The 23,426-nt window shown below is 44.8% G+C and overlaps 1 protein-coding gene across 6 annotated transcripts in view; it reads right to left on the bottom strand.

Moving 5' to 3' along the window:
• The window catches only part of LOC137334478 (protein mono-ADP-ribosyltransferase PARP11-like), a 91,708-nt gene that overhangs the window by 61,693 nt on the left and 6,589 nt on the right, over nt 1-23,426 (bottom strand). The window lies entirely within an intron of this gene.

Raw genomic sequence — 23,426 nt, 5'->3', positions numbered from 1 at the left:
GAAAGCGGTTAAGAAAGCACACAGAATCCTGGGAGGCATAGAGTACAAAAGCAAGGAGGTTATGATGAACCTTTATAAAACGTTGGTTCAGCCACAACTTGTGTATTGAGTCCAGTACTGGGCACCGCACTTTAGGAAGGATGTGAAGGCCTTGGAGAAGGTGCAGAAGAGATTTACTAGAATGATTCCAGGGATGAGGGACTTCAGTTATGTGGATAGACTGGAGAAGCTGGGGTTGTTCTCCTTGGAGCAGAGAAGGTTGAGAGGAGATTATAGAATCATAGAAGTTACAACATGGAAACAGGCCCTTCGGCCCAACATGTCCATGTCGCCCAGTTTATACCACTAAGCTAGTCCCAATTTCCTGCGCTTGGCCCATATCCCTCTATACCCATCTTACCCATGTAACTGTCCAAATGCTTTTTAAAAGACAAAATTGTACCCGCCTCCACTACTGCCTCTGGCAGCTCGTTCCAGACACTCACCACCCTTTGAGTGAAAAAATTGCCCCTCTGGACCCTTTTGTATCTCTCCCCTCTCACCTTAAATCTATGCCCCCTCGTTATAGACTCCCCTACCTTTGGGAAAAGATTTTGACTATCTACCTTATCTATGCCCCTCATTATTTTATAGACTTCTATAAGATCACCCCTTAACCTCCTACTCTCCAGGGAAAAAAGTCCCAGTCTGTCTAACCTCTCCCTATAAATCAAACCATCAAGTCCCGGTAGCATCCTAGTAAATCTTTTCTGCACTCTTTCTAGTTTAATAATATCCTTTCTATAATAGGGTGACCAGAACTGTACACAGTACTCCAAGTGTGGCCTCACCAATGCCCTGTACAATTTCAACAAGACATCCCAACTCCTGCATTCAATGTTCTGACCAATGAAACGAAGCATGCCGAATGCCTTCTTCACCACCCTATCCACCTGTGACTCCACTTTCAAGGAGCGATGAACCTGTGCTCCGAGATCTCTTTGTTCTATAACTCTCCCCAACGCCCTACCATTAACGGAGTAGGTCCTGGCCCGATTCGATCTACCAAAATGCATCACCTCACATTTATCTAAATTAAACTCCATCTGCCATTCATCGGCCCACTGGCCCAATTTATCAAGATCCCGTTGCAATCCTAGATAACCTTCTTCACTGTCCTCAATGCCACCAATCTTGGTGTCATCTGCAAACTTACTAACCATGCCTCCTAAAATCTCATCCAAATCATTAATATAAATAACAAATAACAGCGGACCCAGCATCGATCCCTGAGGCACACCGCTGGACACAGGCATCCAGTTTGAAAAACAACCCTCTACAACCACCCTCTGTCTTCTGTCGTCAAGCCAATTTTGTATCCAATTGGCTACCTCACCTTGGATCCCATGAGATTTAACCTTATGTAACAACCTACCATGCGGTACCTTGTCAAAGGCTTTGCTGAAGTCCATGTAGACCACGTCTACTGCACAGCCCTCATCTATCTTCTTGGTTGCCCCTTCAAAAAACTCAATCAAATTCGTGAGACATGATTTTCCTCTCACAAAACCATGCTGACTGTTCCTAATCAGTCCCTGCCTCTCCAAATGCCTGTAGATCCTGTCCCTCAGAATACCCTCTAACAACTTACCCACTACAGATGTCAGGCTCACCGGTCTGTAGTTCCCAGGCTTTTCCCTGCCGCCCTTCTTAAACAAAAGCACAACATTTGCTACCCTCCAATCTTCAGGCACCTCACCTGTAGCGATGGATGATTCAAATATCTCTGCTAGGGGACCCGCAATTTCCTCCCTAACCTTCCATAACGTCCTGGGATACATTTCATCAGGTCCCGGAGATTTATCTACCTTGATGCGCGTTAAGACTTCCAGCACCTCCCTCTCTGTAATATGTACACTCCTCAAGACATCACTATTTATTTCCCCAAGTTCCCTAACATCCATGCCTTTCTCAACCGTAAATACCGATGTGAAATATTCATTCAGGATCTCACCCATCTCTTGTGGTTCCGCACATAGATGACCTTGTTGATCCTTAAGAGGCCCTACTCTCTCCCTAGTTACTCTTTTGCCCTTTATGTATTTGTAGAAGCTCTTTGGATTCTCCTTTGCCTTATCTGCCAAAGCAATCTCATGTCCCCTTTTTGCCCTCCTGATTTCTCTCTTAACTCTACTCCGGCAATCTCTATACTCTTCAAGGGATCCACTTGATCCCAGCTGTCTATGCATGTCATATGCCTCCTTCTTCTTTTTGACTAGGGCCTCAATCTCCCGAGTCATCCAAGGTTCCCTACTTCTACCAGCCTTGCCCTTCACTTTATAAGGAATGTGCTTACCCTGAACCCTGGTTAACACACTTTTGAAAGCCTCCCACTTACCAGACGTCCCTTTGCCTGCCAACAGACTCTCCCAATCAACTTCTGAAAGTTCCTGTCTAATACCATCAAAATTGGCCTTTCCCCAATTTAGAATTTTAACTTTTGGGCCAGACCTATCATTCTCCATAGCTATCTTAAATCTAATGGAATTATGATCACTAGTCCCAAAGTGATCCCTCACTAACACTTCTGTCAACTGCCCTTCCTTATTTCCCAAGAGGAGGTCAAGTTTTGCCCCCTCTCTAGTCGGGCCATCCACATACTGAATGAAAAATTCCTCCTGAATACACTCAACAAATTTCTCTCCATCCAAGCCCCTAATGCTATGGCTGTTCCAGTCAATGTTGGGAAAGTTAAAGTCCCCTACTATTACCACCCTATTTTTCTTGCAGCTGTCTGTAATCTCCTTACATATTTGCTCCTCAATTTCCCGTTGACTATTTGGGGGTCTGTAGTACAATCCTATCAAAGTGATCTCTCCCTTCTTATTTTTCAGTTCTACCCATATGGACTCAGTGGGCGAACCCTCGGATATATCCCCTCTCACTCCTGCCGTGATGTTCTCCCTAATCAAGAACGCAACTCCCCCTCCTCTCTTACCTCCTGCTCTATCTTTCCTATAGCATCTGTACCCTGGAACATTGAGCTGCCAGTCCTGCCCCTCCCTTAGCCATGTTTCAGTAATAGCTATAACATCCCAGTCCCATGTACCCATCCATGCCCTGAGTTCATCTGCCTTGCCCATCAGACTTCTTGCATTGAAATAAATGCAGTTTAATCTGGACTTACCTTGGTCTTTGCCCTGCTTTCTCAGACCATCTGTCCGGTCATGTTCTGTACACTCTCCCTTACTGCCTTTTGTTTCTGTCACCACTTTATTTCCCACCGACTTCCTGCATCGGTTCCCATCCCCCTGCCACTTTAGTTTAAACCCTCCCCAACAGCACTAGCAAACACTCCCCCTAGGACATTGGTTCCAGTCCTGCCCAGATGCAGACCGTCCAATTTGTACTGGTCCCACCTCCCCCAGAACCGGTTCCAATGTCCCAGGAATTTGAATCCCTCCCTCTTGCACCATCTCTCAAGCCACGTATTCATCCTAGCTATCCTGTCATTCCTACTCTGACTAGCCCGTGGCACTGGTAGCAATCCTGAGATTACTACCTTTGAGGTCCTACTCTTTAGTTTAACTCCTAACTCCCTAAATTTAGCTTGTAGGACCTCATCCTGTTTTTTACCTATATCGTTGGTGCCTATATGGACCACGAGAACTGGCTGTTCACCCTCCCCCTCCAGAATGTTCTGTAGCTGCTCCGAGACATCCTTGACCCTTGCACCAGGGAGGCAACATACCATCCTGGAGTCTCGGTTGCGTCCGCAGAAACGCCTGTCTATTCCCCTTACAATCGAGTCCCCTATCGCTATAGCTCTGCCACTCTTTTTCCTGCCCTCCTGTGCAGCAGAGCCAGCCACGGTGCCATGAACCGATAGAGGTATTCAAAATCATGAAGGGTCTAGACAGAGTAGAGAGAAACTGCTCCCATTGGTGGAAGGGTCAAGAACCAGGGGACACAGATTTAAGGCGATTGGCAAAAGAACCAAAGGCAACAAGAGAAAAAACTTTTTCTCAGTGAATGGTTGTAGTCTGGAATGCACTTCCTAAGAGGATGGTAGAGGCAGATTCAATTGTGGCTTTCAAAAGGGAATTGGATAAGTACTTGAAGGGAAAAAATTTGCAGGGCTACGGGGGTAGGACTAGCTGGATTGCACTTGCAGAGAGCCAGCTTGGCTTCGACGGGCCAAATGGCCTCCTTCCATGCTGTAATCATTCTATGCTGAAGCCACTGGAGGAGCACCTCGTAGGAGTGGCAGGGTAGGCAAGAAGTCACTTTAGAAACGCATGTTGCGTTAACACACAAGTGAAATAGGATGTTGTGGCTCTTGTGCCATCTAATTAAAACATCATAACTTGACATTTCAACTATGCAGTGTTATTCCATAGCAGGTAGAGCCTGCATTGCCAAGTCTATCAACGTTGGTCAGAGGTTGGAGCTTCTTTATTGCAGGATGAAAGGACTGGAAGAGGTGGTAATCATAGAATCACAGAAAGTTCCAGCACAGGAGGCGGCCATTTGGCCCTTCGTGTCGATGCCGGCCGAAAAAGAGCAATCCAGCTTCATCCCACTTTCCAGCACTTGGTCTGTTGCCCTGTAGGTTACGGCACTTCAAGTGCACATCCAAGTACTTTTTAAAATGAGTTGAGGGTTTCTGCCTCTCCCACCCTTTCAAGCAGTGAGTTCCAGACTCCCACCACCCTCTGGGTGAAAAAATTTCTCCTCAGCTCCCCTCAAACTCTTCTACCAATTACTTTAAATCTATGCCCCCTGGTCACTGAGCCCTCTGCTAAGGGAAATAGTCCCGTCATAATTTTATATACCTCAATTAAATCTCACCTCAGCCTCCTTTGTTCCAAAGAAAACAACCCCAGCCTATCCAATCTTTTCTCATAGCTAAAATTCTCCAGTCCCGTCAACATCCTCGTAAATCTCTTCTGTACCCTCTCCAGTGCAATCACATCTTTCCTGTAACGTGATTACCAGAACTGTACACAGTCAAGCTGTGGCCTAACCAATGTTTTATACAGTTCAGCATAACCTCCCTGCTCTTATATAATGAGGAATGTTAATCTGGCAGTTGGGGTGGGTTAGGTGAGGTGAAGAAGCAGATCAGCTGAAACTTTAGGCAATCAACTGCTGGTAAATAACTCTGGCTGCATGCTGGTGCCCTCCTGTTTCTGCTCTGTCCTCGTTGTGGCCCAGGTTTTTGTCTCCACATTGGGGGAGGGTCTTCTTGCTGTGCTGGCTCCATGTGCAGTCCCTGTTACACAGCAAAGTTTTGCAAAATGTGGGTGACTCATTGTGGGCTGTGCATCCAACTTCCCTTCCTGGTCCCACGTTAGCTGATATTGTTAACGATTCCATCTCCTCAGGAATTGTCCCCCAACCTTTAAAATCTGCCATTATAGAATCATAGAATCATAGAATCATAGAAGTTACAACATGGAAACAGGCCCTTCGGCCCAACATGTCCATGTCGCCCAGTTTATACCACTAAGCTAGTCCCAATTGCCTGCACTTGGCCCATATCCCTCCATACCCATCTTACCCATGTAACTGTCCAAATGCTTTTTAAAAGACAAAATTGTACCCGCCTCTACTACTGCCTCTGGCAGCTCGTTCCAGACACTCACCACCCTTTGAGTGAAAAAATTGCCCCTCTGGACCCTTTTGTATCTCTCCCCTCTCACCTTAAATCTATGCCCCCTCGTTATAGACTCCCCTACCTTTGGGAAAAGATTTTGACTATCTACCTTATCTATGCCCCTCATTATTTTATAGACTTCGATAAGATCACCCCTTAACCTCCTGCTCTCCAGGGAAAAAAGTCCCAGTCTGTCTAACCTCTCCCTGTAAGTCAAACCATCAAGTCCCGGTAGCATCCTAGTAAATCTTTTCTGCACTCTTTCTAGTTTAATAATATCCTTTCTGTAATAGGGTGACCAGAACTGTACACAGTACTCCAAGTGTGGCCTCACCAATGCCCTGTACAACTTCAACAAGACATCCCAACTCCTGCATTCAATGTTCTGACCAATGAAACCAAGCATGCTGAATGCCTTCTTCACCACCCTATCCACCTGTGACTCCACTTTCAAGGAGCTATGAATCTGTACTCCCAGATCTCTTTGTTCTATAACTCTCCCCAACGCCCTACCATTAACGGAGTATGTCCTGGCCCGATTCAATCTACCAAAATGCATCACCTCACATTTATCTAAATTAAACTCCATCTGCCATTCATCGGCCCACTGGCCCAATTTATCAAGATCCCGTTGCAATCCTAGATAACCTTCTTCACTGTCCACAATGCCACCAATCTTGGTGTCATCTGCAAACTTACTAACCATGCCTCCTAAATTCTCATCCAAATCATTAATATAAATAACAAATAACAGCGGACCCAGCACCGATCCCTGAGGCACACCGCTGGACACAGGCATCCAGTTTGAAAAACAACCCTCCACAACCACCCTCTGTCTTCTGTCGTCAAGCCAATTTTGTATCCAATTGGCTACCTCACCTTGGATCCCATGAGATTTAACCTTATGTAACAACCTACCATGCGGTACCTTGTCAAATGCTTTGCTAAAGTCCATGTAGACCACGTCTACTGCACAGCCCTCATCTATCTTCTTGGTTACCCCTTCAAAAAACTCAATCAAATTCGTGAGACATGATTTTCCTCTCACAAAACCATGCTGACTGTTCCTAATTAGTCCCTGCCTCTCCAAATGCCTGTAGATCCTGTCCCTCAGAATACCCTCTAACAACTTACCCACTACAGATGTCAGGCTCACTGGTCTGTAATTCCCAGGCTTTTCCTTGCCGCCCTTCTTAAACAAAGGCACAACATTTGCTACCCTCCAATCTTCAGGCACCTCACCTGCAGCGGTGGATGATTATGAACAACACTTCCCCCCCCCCCCCCCCGCCTTAAACCCCTCTGACCTTGCAAACTAACGCCCCATCTCCAACCTCTCTTTCCTTGAACATGTTTTTGACTCCCGAATCCATGCCCATCTTTTTTTGCAACTCCACGTTTCAACCTTTAATCAGGTTTCTGCCCCTGCCACAGCATTGAAACTGCTCTAATCAAAGTCACAAATGACATCCTAGAGAACTGTGACAGTGGTAAACTATCCCTCCTCAACCTGCTCGACCTGTCTGCAGCCGTTAATATGGTTAACCATACCATCCTCCTCAGTTGTCCAGTTAAGCGGGACTGCCCTGGCCTGGTTCCATTCTTATCTAGCCAGTCGTAGCCAGAGAATCTCCTGCAATAGCTTCTCTTCCCACTCCCGCGTCGTTACCTCTGGAGTCGTCCAAGGATCTATCCTTAGTCACCTCCTAGTTCTCATCTACATGCTGCCCCTCGGTGACATCATCCGAAAACACATCATCAGGTTCCACATGTATGCGGACGACACCCAGCTCTACCTCATCACCACCTCCCTCAACCCCTCCACTGCCTCTGTGTTGTCACACTGCTTGTCCGACATCCAGTCCTGGATGAGCCAAAATTTCCTCCAATTAAATATTGGGAAGACTGAAGCCATAAGACTATAAGTCCATAAGAGGTAGGAGAAGGAATAGGCCATTCAGCCCCTGAAGCCTGCTCCACCATTCAGTGAGATCATGGCTGATCTGATTTTTACCTCAACTCCACTTTCCCACCCTTTTTCCATATCCTTTGACTCCCTTGCTGATCAAAAATTTGTCTAACTCAGCCTCGAATGTATTCAATGACTCAGCCTCGAATGTATTCAATGACTCAGCCTCGAATGTATTCAATGACTCAGCCTCGAATGTATTCAATGACTCAGCCTCGAATGTATTCAATGACTCAGCCTCGAATGTATTCAATGACTCAGCCTCGAATGTATTCAATGACTCAGCCTCGAATGTATTCAATGACTCAGCCTCGAATGTATTCAATGACTCAGCCTCGAATGTATTCAATGACTCAGCCTCGAATGTATTCAATGACTCAGCCTCGAATGTATTCAATGACTCAGCCTCGAATGTATTCAATGACTCAGCCTCGAATGTATTCAATGACTCAGCCTCGAATGTATTCAATGACTCAGCCTCGAATGTATTCAATGACTCAGCCTCGAATGTATTCAATGACTCAGCCTCGAATGTATTCAATGACTCAGCCTCGAATGTATTCAATGACTCAGCCTCGAATGTATTCAATGACTCAGCCTCGAATGTATTCAATGACTCAGCCTCGAATGTATTCAATGACTCAGCCTCGAATGTATTCAATGACTCAGCCTCGAATGTATTCAATGACTCAGCCTCGAATGTATTCAATGACTCAGCCTCGAATGTATTCAATGACTCAGCCTCGAATGTATTCAATGACTCAGCCTCGAATGTATTCAATGACTCAGCCTCGAATGTATTCAATGACTCAGCCTCGAATGTATTCAATGACTCAGCCTCGAATGTATTCAATGACTCAGCCTCGAATGTATTCAATGACTCAGCCTCGAATGTATTCAATGACTCAGCCTCGAATGTATTCAATGACTCAGCCTCGAATGTATTCAATGACTCAGCCTCGAATGTATTCAATGACTCAGCCTCGAATGTATTCAATGACTCAGCCTCGAATGTATTCAATGACTCAGCCTCGAATGTATTCAATGACTCAGCCTCGAATGTATTCAATGACTCAGCCTCGAATGTATTCAATGACTCAGCCTCGAATGTATTCAATGACTCAGCCTCGAATGTATTCAATGACTCAGCCTCGAATGTATTCAATGACTCAGCCTCGAATGTATTCAATGACTCAGCCTCGAATGTATTCAATGACTCAGCCTCGAATGTATTCAATGACTCAGCCTCGAATGTATTCAATGACTCAGCCTCGAATGTATTCAATGACTCAGCCTCGAATGTATTCAATGACTCAGCCTCGAATGTATTCAATGACTCAGCCTCGAATGTATTCAATGACTCAGCCTCGAATGTATTCAATGACTCAGCCTCGAATGTATTCAATGACTCAGCCTCGAATGTATTCAATGACTCAGCCTCCACGGCTTTTTGGGGTAAAGAATTCCAAAGATTCACGACCCTCTGGGAGAAGAAGTTCCTCCTCATTTCCGTCTTAAACGGATGACCCCTTATTCTGAGACTATGCCCCCTAGTTTTAGATTCCTCCATGAGGGGTAACATCCTCTCAGCATCTACCCTGTCGAGTCCCCTCAGAATCTTGTATGTTTCAATAAGATCTCCTCTCATTGTTCTAAACTCCAATGAGTATAGACCCAACCTGTTCAATCTTTCCTCATAAGACAACACTTCCATACTTGGAATCAACCCAGTGAACCTTCTCTGAACTGCCTCCAATGCAAGTATGTCGTTCCTTAAATAAGGGCACCAGAACTGTATGCAGTACTCCAGGTGTGGTCTTACCAGCACCCTGTACAGTTGGAGCATGGCTTCCCTGCTTTTATACTCCATCCTCCTTAGAAATAAAGGCCAATATTCTGTTTGCCTTCCGGATTACCTGCTGCACCTGTATGTTGACGTTTTGTGTTTCATGTACGAGGACATCCAGATCCCTCTGTGCCGCAGCATTTTGTAGTATTTCTCCATTCAAATAATATTTTGCTTTTTTATTTTTCCGCCCAAAGTGGATGACTTCACATTTTCCCCACATTATATTCCATCTGCCAAATTTTTGCCCATTCCCTTTGTAGACACTTTAGAAACATAGAAAATCGGAGCAAGAGTAGGCCATTCGGCCCTTTGGGCCTGCTCCGCCATTCAAAATGATCATGGCTGATCCTGCTTTTCCCCCATATCCCTTGAGCATTAAGAAATATATCTATCTCCCTCTTGAATACATCTATTGACTTGGCCTGCACTGCCTTCTGTGGTAGAGAATTCCACAGGTTCACCACCCTCCGAGTGAAGACATTTCTCCCCATCTCGGTTCTAAATGGCATACCCCGTATCCTGAAACTGTGACCCCTGGTTCTGGACTCCCCAGCCATTGGGAATATCCTCCCTGCATCGAGTCTGTCAAGTCCTGTTAGAATTTTATATGTTTCGATGAGATCACCTCTCATTCTTCTAAACTCTAGTGAATATAAGCCTAGTCGACCCAATCTCTCCTCATACGTCAGTCCTGCCATCCCAGGAATCAGTCTGGTAAACCTTCGTTGCACTCCATCCACGGCAAGGACATCCTTCTTCCGATAAGGAGACCAAAACTGCACACAATACTCCAGATGTGGTCTTAACAATGCCTTGCATAACTGCAGTAAGACATCCCTGCTCCTGTACTCAAATCCTCTTGCAATGAAGGCCAACATACTATTCGCCTTCCTAACTGCTTGCTGCACCTGGTGTACAAGGACACCCAGGTCTCGTTGCACCTCCCCTTTTCCCAATCTATCACCATTCAGATAATAATCTGCCTTTCTGTTTTTACAACCAAAGTGGATAACCTCACATTTATCCACGTTATACTGCATCTGCCATGTTCTTGCCCACTCACCCAACTTGTCTAAATCACATTGGAGCCTCTTTGCATCCTCCTCACAGCTCACATTCCACCCCAGCTTTGTGTCGTCTGCAAACTTGGAAATGTTACATTTAGGTCCCTCATCCAAATCATTGATATATATTGTGAATAGCTGGGGCCCAATCACTCATCCCTACGGTACCCCACTAGTCACTGCCTGCCACCCAGAAAAAGACCCGTTTATTCCTACTCTCTGTTTCCAGTCTGTCAACCAATTCTCAATCCATGCCAATATATTCCCCCCAATCCCATGTGCTTTAATTTTGCACACTAACCTCTTGTGTGGGACCTTATCAAAAGCCTTCTGAAAATCCAAATACACTACATCCACTGGTTCTCCCCTATCTATTCTACTAGTTACATCCTCAAAAAACTCCAGTAAATTTGTTAAGCAAGATTTCCCTTTCATAAACCCATGCTGACTTTGTCCAATCCAGTTAATGCCTTCTGTTATCACATCTTTTATGATAGATTCTAGCTTCTTTGTGACTTTGTGTCCTCATCGCAACTTGCTTTTCCACCTATCTTTGTATCATCAGCAAATTTATAGAATCATAGAAGTTACAACATGGAAACAGGCCCTTCGGCCCAACATGTCCATGTCGCCCAGTTTATACCACTAAGCTAGTCCCAATTTCCTGCACTTGGCCCATATCCCTCTATACCCATCTTACCCATGTAACTGTCCAAATGCTTTTTAAAAGACAAAATTGTACCCGCCTCTACTACTGCCTCTGGCAGCTCGTTCCAGACACTCACCACCCTTTGAGTGAAAAAATTGCCCCTCTGGACCCTTTTGTATCTCTCCCCTCTCACCTTAAATCTATGCCCCCTCGTTATAGACTCCCCTACCTTTGGGAAAAGATTTTGACTATCTACCTTATCTATGCCCCTCATTATTTTATAGACTTCTATAAGATCACCCCTTAACCTCCTACTCTCCAGGGAAAAAAGTCCCAGTCTGTCCAACCTCTCCCTGTAAGTCAAACCATCAAGTCCCGGTAGCATCCTAGTAAATCTTTTCTGCACTCTTTCTAGTTTAATAATATCCTTTCTGTAATAGGGTGACCAGAACTGTACACAGTATTCCAAGTGTGGCCTCACCAATGCCCTGTACAACTTCAACAAGACATCCCAACTCCTGCATTCAATGTTCTGACCAATGAAACCAAGCATGCCGAATGCCTTCTTCACCACCCTATCTACCTGTGACTCTACTTTCAAGGAGCTATGAACCTGTACTCCGAGATCTCTTCGTTCTATAACTCTCCCCAACGCCCTACCATTAACGGAGTAGGTCCTGGCCCGATTCGATCTACCAAAATGCATCACCTCACATTTATCTAAATTAAACTCCATCTGCCATTCATCGGCCCACTGGCCCAATTTATCAAGATCCCATTGCAATCCTAGATAACCTTCTTCACTGTCCACAATGCCACCAATCTTGGTGTCATCTGCATCCTAAATTCTCATCCAAATCATTAATATAAATAACAAATAACAGCGGACCCAGCACCAATCCCTGAGGCACACCGCTGGACACAGGCATCCAGTTTGAAAAACAACCCTCTACAACCACCCTCTGTCTTCTGTCGTCAAGCCAATTTTGTATCCAATTGGCTACCTCACCTTGGATCCCATGAGATTTAACCTTATGTAACAACCTACCATGCGGTACCTTGTCAAAGGCTTTGCTGAAGTCCATGTAGACCACGTCTACTGCACAGCCCTCATCTATCTTCTTGGTTGCCCCTTCAAAAAACTCAATCAAATTCGTGAGACATGATTTTCCTCTCACAAAACCATGCTGACTGTTCCTAATCAGTCCCTGCCTCTCCAAATGCCTGTAGATCCTGTCCCTCAGACTACCCTCTAACAACTTACCCACTACAGATGTCAGGCTCACCGGTCTGTAGTTCCCAGGCTTTTCCCTGCCGCCCTTCTTAAACAAAAGCACAACATTTGCTACCCTCCAATCTTCAGGCACCTCACCTGTAGCCATGGATGATTCAAATATCTCTGCTAGGGGACCCGCAATTTCCTCCCTAACCTCCCATAACGTCCTGGGATACATTTCATCAGGTCCCGGAGATTTATCTACCTTGATGCGCGTTAAGACTTCCAGCACCTCCCTCTCTGTAATATGTACACTCCTCAAGACATCACTATTTATTTCCCCAAGTTCCCTAACATCCATGCCTTTCTCAACCGTAAATACCGATGTGAAATATTCATTCAGGATCTCACCCATCTCTTGTGGTTCCGCACATAGATGACCTTGTTGATCCTTAAATTTGTCCACAAGACACTCTGTTCCTTCATCCAAGTCATTGATATATATTGTAAATAGTTGAAGCCCCAGCACTGATCCCTGCAGCACCCCACTAGTTAGATTGCCATTTTGAAAATGACTCTTTTATCCTGACTCTTTGTTTTCTATTAGTTAGCCAATCCTCTATCTGTGCCAGTATATTACCCCCAACACCATGAGCTCTTATCTTGTGCAGTAATCTTTTATGTGGCACCTTATCGAATGCCTTTTGGAAATCCAAATATACTGCATCCATTGGTTCCTCTTTATCCACCCTGCCCGTTACTTCCTCAAAGAACTCTAATAAATTTGTCAGACATGATTTCCCCTTCATAAAACCATGTTGACTCTCCTTGATCGTATTATGAGTCTCCAAATGTCCTGCTACTACTTCCTTAATAATGGATTCTAGCATTTTCCCAATGACAGCTGTTAGGCTAACTGGTCTACAGTCACCTGTTTCCTGTCTCACTCCCTTCTCGAATAGGGGTGTTACGTTTGCGGTTTTCCAATCTGCTGGGACCTTTTCAGAATCTAGTGAATTCTGGAAGATTACAACCAATGCATCCACTATCTCTGTAGCCACTTCCTTTAAGACCCTCGGAAGCAAGCCATCAGGTCCAGGGAACTTGTCAGCCTTTAGACCCATTAGTTTACCAAGCCATTGTCTTCAGCCCCTGCTACAAACTCCGTTCCCTAGCCACCAACTCCATCCCTCTCCCTAACCACTATCTTTGGCTGAACCAGACTGTTCACAACCTCAGCATCCTATCTGACCCGGAGCTGAGCTGCCGACCCTATAATCCTCTCCATCACCAAGACTGCCTGCTTCCACCTCTGTAATATCGCCAGTCTCTTCCCCTGCCTCAGTTCATCTGCTGCTGAAACCCTCAACCATCCCTTTGTTACCTCCAGACTAGACTATTCCAATGCTGTCCTGGCCAGCCTCCCATCTTCCACCCTCCATAAACTTAAGCTCATCCAAAACTCTGCTGCTCGTTGTTTAAAATGGATAGCCAGACAGTGAAAGACCGAATACTTTTAGTTGCTAATAAACTTTATTTGCCGGGATTCACATTACACCCAATGCATCCCTCACATTTAAAAACCCACCACTTTGCCCCAAGCCTACTCCCTTATATATTGGAGCCAGAGAGTTCCCAATTGCTCAGGCACCTGAACTTAATCATTCATCAATTGATGCAATTTATTTATATACAATTAACACTCGTATCCTAACTTGCACCAAGTCCCGTTCACCCATCATCCGTGCTTGCTCACCTACATTGGCTCCCGGTCCACCAACGCCTCATCCTTGTGTTCAAATCCTTCCATGGCCTCACCCCTCCCTATCTCTGTAACCTCCTCCAGCCCTACAACCCACCGAGATCTCTGTGCGCCTCCAATTCTTGCCTCTTGCGCTTCCCCAATTTTAATCACTCCACCACTGGCAGCCGTGCCTTCAGCTATCTAGGCCCCAAGCTCTGGAATTCCCTCCCTAAACCTCTCCACCTTTCCACCTCTCTCTCCTCCTTTAAGGTGCTCCTTAAAACCTTTTGGTCACTTGTCCTAATATCTCTCTGTGGCTCAGATTCAAATTTTGTCTGATAAAAAGTCCCAAGGTGCTTCACAGGAGTGTTATTACGTTAAAGCCACGATATAAATGTGAGGAGTTGTTGTTGTTGTTGTTGTGCAGAGAGCCCCCAGATCTGTCCAGGCAATGAAAATGTTGTTTCAGCAGGCCAATGGTGTGCTTTAAGATGACTCTGGTGGCCCCATGGCTTTGGGTAATGTCCGTTCTGCAGGCAAGATGTGTTAGTTACAGGTGTCATGAGCCAAGTGTACAGAGCAGCCAGCCTTTGAAATGTGGAGCTGGGTCAAATAGTGGGGGGAATAGTGCACTGGTACAATATGTATGCATCATGACAGCTGCCAGGAAACCTGCACAGACCTGCATGATTTGGTGACAGTGATCACTCACCAGCTGAACATTGATAGAGTGGTAGTTTTACTATTCGTGAAGGTTGTTGGCTCATTGGGAGATGCCCTCGTGGCTACTTGGGTTCAGTCAATGACAGCCTGTACTTGGGGGAAGCCTCCTATGGCAGCGAAGCTCACAGCCCTTTCCTGCTGACTGCCATGGGAAATGTAATGTAATTGCTGGTCACGGCCAGAACACTGACTTACGTGACTGATGTCATATGCTGCAGCCTGGAACGAGCCTGAAGCAAAAAAAGATTAAGGGCCATAGTCACTTTGACTGCCACAGGCAAAGCATAGCCAGCTGGGAGAGCAGGTTGCAGATCTGGTTGTAAGCAGCTGCACAGGTCTGTGACAGCCTCTCTGGAGAATGCAGCCTCCTGATACACTGCTCCTATGGGCAGTGTAAGGACACCTGTGAGCAGCCCTTCTCACATGTGACCTCTTGAGAGCCTAACTCCAGCTCCTGTTGCTCCCATTGCCGTTCTTCCTCCAACCACACTAGAGTGCCCTGGATGACTTTAATCTTCATCCCTATGCCTCTTGCGGGTGTAGATGCAGGAAAGTGAAAAACAGCCAGATCAACTGCACGCAGATACCAATGATCTCAGTGCTTGCAGGTGAGTGCTCCTTTAAGTACTGCTTCCAATTGCCATTTCATGCCTGTAGTGTCCAGTGGGACTGCGCAGGTTCAGCACTGCATGCTACTTCCATTCCAACAGGTTAAAAAGGTGTTAGGGTCCTATTTGCATCATAGGACCCCAATTTCCATACCTTAATGAGGATCCCACCTGCTTAAGACTGGGCTGTCCTTATCAAAATGATGACGGAAGGAATTGGAGCAGGACCAGGGCGGTAAATACAGCACTCCAACTTTGGGACAACTACTGCCAAGGCAGAGCCAGTTAAAATCGGCATTGTCCAGAACTTGTGCAGTACTAAGAGGGTACGAACATACGAATTAAGAGCAGGAGCAGGCCATTCGGCCATTTGATAAGATCATGGCTGATCTGATTGTGACCTCAACCCTACTTTCCTGTCTACCGACTATAACCTTTGACTCCCTTGTTAATCAGGAATCTATCTAACTCAGCCTTAAAAATATTCAATGACCCTGCCTCCACCACTCTCTGGGGAAGGGAGTGCCACAGACTCATGACTGTCTGAGAGAAAAAATTTCTCCTCATCTCCGTCTTAAATGGGAGACCCCTTATTTTTAAACTGTGGCCCCGAGTTCTAGTCTCTCCCACAAGGGGAAACATCCTCTCAGCATCTACCCCTTCTAGTCCCCTCAGGATCTTATATGTTTCATAAGATCACCTCTCATTCTTTTAAACTCCAGCATATACAGGCCCAACTTGTCTAACCTTTCCTCATAAGATAACCCCCTCATCCCAGGAATCAGTCGGGTGGATCTTCTCTGAAACCGCCTCCAAAGCTGTTATGTCCTTTCTTAAAATAAGGAGACCAAAACTGCACAGTGTTCTAGATCTGGTTTCACCAATGCCCTGTACAATTGTAGCAAAACTTTTCTACTTTTATATTAAATTCCCCTTGTAATAAATGACAACATTCCCTTTGCCTTGCCCACTTGCTGTACCTGCATACTAACTTTGTGAGATTCACGTACTAGGACACCCAGATCCCTCTGTACCTCAGAGTTCTGCAATCTGTCTCCATTTAAGTAATATACTGCTTTTCTATTCCTCCTGACAAAGTGGACAAGTTCATATTTTCCCACTCCGTCTGCCAAATTTTTGCCCACTCACTTAACCTATCAATATTCCTTTGCAGACTCCTTATGTCCTCTTCACAACTTACTTTCCTACCTACCTACCTTTGTGTCATCAGCAAATTTAGCAACCATACATTCGGTCCCTTCATCCAAATCATTGATATAAATTGTAAATAGTTGAGGCCCAAGCACTGATCCCTGTAGCACTCCACTCGTTACAACTTGCCAACCTGAAAATGTCCCATTTATACCTACTCTCTGTTTCCTGTTAGCTACCTAATCCATTATGCATGCTAATATGTTACCCCCTACACTGGGAGCTCTTATTTTGTGTAGTAGCCTTTGATGTGACACCTTGTCAAAAGCCTTCTGGAAATCCAAGTACACCACATTCACAGGATCCCTTTTATCCACATCACTTGTTACTTCCTCAAAGAACTCTAATAAATTAGTCAAACACGATTTCCCTTTCACAAAGCTGTGTTGACTCTACTTGATTGCATTGAGATTTTCTAAGTGTCCTGCTATAACCTCCTTAATAGATTCTAGCATTTTCCCTATGACAAATGTTAAGCTAACTGGCCTGTAATTTCCCGCTTTCTGTCTCCCTCCTTTCTTGAATAGAGGAGTTACAGTCGCTATCTTCCAATCTGATGGGAGCCTACCATGATCTAGGGAATTTTTGAAAATTAATACCAATGCATCTAATATCTCTGCAGCCACTTCTTTTAAGACCCTAAGATGAAGTTCGTCAGGACCTGGGGACTTGTCAGCTTTTAGTTCTAATCATTTTTTCAGAACCCTTTGCCTGGTGATTGTAAATGTTTTAAGTTCCTCCCTCCCTTTCACCTCTTGATTCACAATTATTTCTGGCATGTTATTTGTATCCTCTACAGTGAAGACGGACGCAAAATATCTTTTCAATTCATCCGCCATTTCCTTATTCTCCATTATTAATTCCCCAGACTCACTCTCTAGAGGACCAACGCTCACTTCACTTACTCTTTTCTTTTTTAAATACCTGCAGAAACTCTATCTTTTTATATTTCTAGCTAGCTTTCTCTTGTACTCTAATTTCTCCCTCCTTATTATTCTTTTAGTCATTCTTTATGTTTTATTATATTCTGTCCAATCTTCTGACCTGCCACTAATCTTCACGGAATTGTATGCTTTTTCTTTCAATTTGATACTGTCTTTAACTTCCTAAGTTAGCCACAGATGATATGTCCTTCCCCTAGAGTCTTTCTTTCTCACTGGAATGTATCTTTGCTGAGTGTTATGAAATATCTCATTAAATGTCTGCCACTGCATCTCTACTGACCTATCCCTTAACCTAAGTTCCCAGTTCACTTTAGCCAGCTCTGTCTTCATGCCCTCATAATTGCCCTTATTTAAGTTTAAAACACTAGTCTTAGACTTACTCTTCTCTCCCTCAAACTGAATGCGAAATTTAATCATATTGTGATCACTGCTACCTGGAGGCTCCTTTACAATGAGGTCATTAATTAATCCTGTCTCATTACACATTACCAGATCTAGAATAGCCTGCTCTCTGGTTGGCTCTAGAACGTGCTGCTCTAAGAAACTGTCCCAAAAGCACTCTGTGAACTCATCTTCCAGGCTACCTTTGCCAATCAGATTCTTCCAATCTATATGTAGATTAAAATCACCCATGATTATCGCTGTTCCTTTCTCACAAGCCCCCATTATTTCTTCCTGTATACCCTGTCCTACAGTGTGGTTACTGTTCGGGGGCCTATAAATTTGCTAGTGGCTCAGGTAATAATCCAAAGATTATTACCTTTGAGGTTCCACTTTTTAATTTAGCCCCTAGCTGCTCATACTCCCTAAGCAGAACCTCTTCCTACCTATGTCATTGGTACCTACGTGGACCACAACAACTAGATCCTCCCCACTCCCATTGCAAGTTCCTCTCCAGCCCAGAGCAGATGTCCCGAATCCTGGCACCGGGCAGGCAACACAGCCTTCTGGAGTCTCGTTCTCGGCTGCAGAGAACTGTGTCTATCCTTCTGACTATACTGTCCCCTACTACCACTACATTCCTACTAACTCCCCTCGCTTGAATGGCTTCCTGTACCATGATGCCACGGTCAGTTTGCTCATCCACTCTGCAGACCCCGCTTTCGTCCATACTGGCTGCAAGCACCTCAAATCTGTTGGACAATTGCAAAGGCTGAGGCTCCTCTACTTCTACCTTCTCGATCCCCTCACCTGCCTCACTCGCAGTCACACCCTCACCTGCCTCACTCGCAGTCACACCCTCACCTGCCTCACTCGCAGTCACACCCTCACCTGCCTCACTCGCAGTCACACCCTCCTGTCCCTGACCACTGACCAATTTAGACAACCTTATCCTATGGGATGTGACCGCCTCCTGGAACCGAATGTCCAGGTATTTCTCCCCCTCCCTGATGGGTCGCAGTGTCTGCAGCTTGGCCTCCAGCTCAATGACTCTGAGCCGAAGCTCCTCAAGCCGCAGACACTTACTGCAGATGTGTTTGCCCCGGATCACACTGGAGCGCCCACATTCAGCAGTTGCTACACATCACCTGCCCTGCCATCTTTATTTTGTGTTAATTAATTTATTATTATTATTAATTAAATGTATAATTTATAAACCCTACTACTCCCAATAAGCTTTACAACTGCTAGTAAACCTTCTACTACTACTACTAAAACCTTACAATTACTAAGTTATTTGTTTTGAAAGTTAAACAAGTCAAATACTCACCAACCAATCACTTAAGTGTTTCCCTGTGACGTCACACTTGGATTTTTCTCAGAACCTGGTGGTGGGTTCTGACTGGCAGCGACTGAACTCTCGTTTTCTGAACTCGATCATGTTATGATCGCTATTGGATAGATGTTCACGCACAGTTAAGCCGTTAACTAAATCTGGTTCATTACTCATTACTAAATCTAGTATGGCTTGCCCCCTTGTTGCCTCTAGGACATACTGCTGTAGAAAACTATCCCGAACACACTCAAGAAATTCACTACCTTTCTGACAGTTGCTAGTCTGCTTTTCCCAATCTAAGGAATTTTACAACACCAGGTTATAGTCCAACTTGGTGTTGTAAAATTGTTTACAATTGTCAACCCCAGTCCATCACCGGCATCTCCACATCAGGTTATAGTCCAACAGTTTTATTTGAAAATCACAAGCTTTCGGAGGTTATCTCCTTCATCAGGTGAGTGAATCTATGTGAAGGTTAAAGTCCCCCATTAAGACCACTATGCCTTTCTTATACACTTGTCTAATCTCTGCATTTATACAATCTAGCACTTCAGAGCTGCTGCCAGGGCTCCTATACACAACTCCCACTATAGTCTTAGATCCTTTCCTATTTCTCGATTCAACCCATAAGGTCTCTGTTGGCTGCTTACTTCTCGTTATATCCTCCTTTATCATTCAAGTAATTTCATCTCTAATCATTAAGGCTACTCATCCCCCTCTTCCACTTTCCCTATCTCTCCTGTAGACCTTATAACCCGGTATATTTAGATCCCAATCCTGACCATCCTGCAGCCATGTCTCAGTAATACCTATCATGTCATACCCTCCAATTTGAATTTGAACCTGTAGTTCATTTAATTTATTCCTTATACTCCGTGCATTTGTTTATAGAACTCTTAGTTGGGCCACACACCCTCGCCTGACCTTCAGCTTTGATGCTGGGTTAATCGCCTTACACCTTCTAGTTTTCACTTTCTCTGTAGTGTCTAAAGTACACTTTCTTTCTGCTGCTCTATGCTTTTCCCTTTCACTTGTTCTTGAACAACTGTTTGTACTATTTGTATTGTAAATTTCCCCTGGGTCTTCCCCTCTCTTGCTGCTCTCAACTTTACTCCCTTCTGACTCCCCGCTCAGGTTCCCATCCCCCTGCCACTCTAGTTTAAGCCTTCCCCAACAGCATTAGCAAATACCCCCGCGAGGACATTGGTCCCGGTCCTGCTCGGGTGTAACCCGTCCCGCTTGTGCAGGTCCCACCTTCCCCAGAACCGGTCCCAATGTCCCAGGAATCTAAATCCCTCCCTCCTACACCATCCCTGCAGCCACACATTCATCCTGTCTATTCTCCTGTTCCTATACTCACTAGCACGTGGCACTGGTAATAATCCTGAGATCACTACCTTTGAAGTCCTGCTTTTTAATTTATCTCCTAACTCCTTACATTCACCTTGCGGGACCTCATCCTTTTTTTAACCTATGTCATTGGATGAATGGCTTATTCCTGTTCCTTTCTAACCAGATACAGTCTCATCTAACTACAACTTTCAAGCAATCTCCAAATCTATCACTAACTGTCTGTAAAGTCCCACATAGTTTTCTGTAACTTCTTACATTTTTTTCCTGTACACTTCAAGCATCATGCAACAAGCAGTAAGAACAGCGCTTTATAGTCTGCGCTCTGCATTGCATGCAAGCATGAAAATGCCACGAAGGCATTACTGTTAAGTGACGATGCGGGCCATTCTCTGCTGCCTTCAGTCTTCATAGAATCATAGAAAGGTTACAGCATGGAAGGAGGCCCATTTGGCCCATTGAGTCCGCGCCGGCTCTATGCAAAAGCAATCCAGCTAGTCCCACTCCCCCGCCCTTTCCCCTGTAGCCCTGCAAATTTTTTCCTTTCAAGTTCCCTTTTGAAGGCCATGATGGAGGCAGATTCAACCACCCCCTTGGGCAGTGCATTCCAGATCCTAACCACTCGCTGTGTAAAAAAGTTGTTCCTCATGTCACCTTTGGTTCTTTTGGCAATCACCTTAAATCTGTGTCCTCTGGTTCTTGACCCTTCTGTCAATGCAAACAATTTCTCTCTATCTACTCTGTCTAGACCATTCATGATTTTGAATACCTCTAACAAATCTCCTCACAACCGTCCCTGTTCCAAGGAGAACAACCCCAGCTTCTCCAGTCTATCCACATAACTAAAGTCCCTCATCCCTGGAATCATTCCAGTAAATCTCTTCTGCACCCTCTCTAAGGCCTTCACATCTTTCCTAAAGTGCAGTGCCCAGAACTGGACACAATACTCCAGTTGTGGCCAAACCAGTGTTTTATAAAAGTTCATCATGACTTCCATACTTTTGTATTCTATGCCTCTATTTATAAAGCCCAAGATCCCATTAAACTTCATCTGCCACGTGTCTGCCCATGCCACCAGCCTGTCTATATCCTCTTGAAGTCTATCGCTATCCTCCTCACTGCTTACTACCCTTCCAATTTTTGTTTCATCTGCAAATTTTGAAATTGTGCCCTGTACACCCGAGTCCAAGTCATTAATATGTATCAAGAAAAGCAGTGGTTCCAGCACTGACCCTTAGGGAACACCACTGTACACCTCCCTCCGGTCCGAAAAACAACCGTTCACCACGACTCTCTATTTCCTGTCCCTTAGCCAATTCTGTATCCCCGTTGCTACTGTCCCCTTTATTCCATGGGCCGCAATCTTGATAAGCCTACCATGCGGCACTTTATCAAACTCCTTTTGAAAGTCCATATATACATCAACTGCATTGCCCTCATCTACCCTCTCTGTTACCTCATCAAAAAAACTCTATCAGGTTAGTCAAACACGATTTGCCTTTAACAAATCCGTGCTGGCTTTCCCTAATCAATCCACCCTCATCCAAGTGACTGTTAATTCCGTCCCAGATTTTCGTTTCTAAAAGTTTCCCCAGCACTGAGATTAAACTGACTGGCCTATTGTTGCTGGGTTTATCCTTTTACCCTTTTTTGAATAAGGGTGTAACATTTGCAATTCTCCAGTCCTCTGGCACCACCCCCCGTATCTAAGGATGTTTGGCCAGTACCTCCGCAATTTCCACCCTTACTTCCTTCAGCAACCTAGGATGCATCCCATCTGGTCTGGGTGACTTGTCTACTTTTAAGTACAGCTAGCCTTTCAAGTATCTCTTCTTTATCAATTTTTAGTCCATCCAGTATCTCAACTATATCTTCCTTTACTGAGACTCTGACAGAATCTTCTTCCTTGGTAAACACAGATGCGAAGTACTCATTTAGCACCTCGGCCATCCCCTCTGCCTCCATGAGTAGATTTCCTTTATGGTCACCTTAATCGGCCCCACCCTTCCTCTTATTACCCGATTATATGCATGTAGAAGACTTTTGGATTCCCTTTTATGTTGGCCGCCAGTCTATTCTCATACTCTCTCTTTGCCCCTCTTATTTCCTTTTCACTTCCCCTCTGAACTTTCTATATTCTGCCTAGTTCTCACTTGTGTCATCAACCTGACATCTGTCATACACCCCTTTTTTCCATTTCATCTTACTCACTATCTCTTTTATCATCCATTGAGCTCCGGCTTTAGTTGCCCTACCTTTCTGCCTCATAGGAATGTGCCTAGACTATACCCGAACCAGCTCCTCCTTAAAAGCCCCCCACTGTTCAATTATAGTTTTGCCTGTTAATCTTTGATTCCAATTTACCCGGGCCAGATCTGTTCTCATCCGATTGAAATTGGCCCTCATCCAATTGAGTATTTTTACTTTAGAGTGGTCAATGACCTTTTCCATAGCTATTCTAAACCTTATGATACTTAGAACATAAGAAATAGGAGCAGGAGTAGGCCATCTGGCCCCTCAAGCCTGCTCCGCCATTCAACAAGATCATGGCTGATCTTCTACCTCAACACCATTTTCCTGCACTATCTCCATATCCCTTAATGCCTTTAATTTTTAGAAATCTATCGATCTCTGTTTTGAATGTACTCAATGACTGAGCCTCCACAGCCCTCTGGGTTAAAGAATTCCAAAGATTCACCACCCTCTGAGTGAAGAAATTTCTCCTCATCACAGTCCTAAATGG

This window comes from Heptranchias perlo, chromosome 18, assembly GCF_035084215.1.
Source record: "Heptranchias perlo isolate sHepPer1 chromosome 18, sHepPer1.hap1, whole genome shotgun sequence".
In the NCBI taxonomy this organism is placed as follows: Eukaryota; Metazoa; Chordata; class Chondrichthyes; order Hexanchiformes; family Hexanchidae; genus Heptranchias; species Heptranchias perlo.
This window is presented reverse-complemented; position numbering and strand designations above follow the sequence as displayed.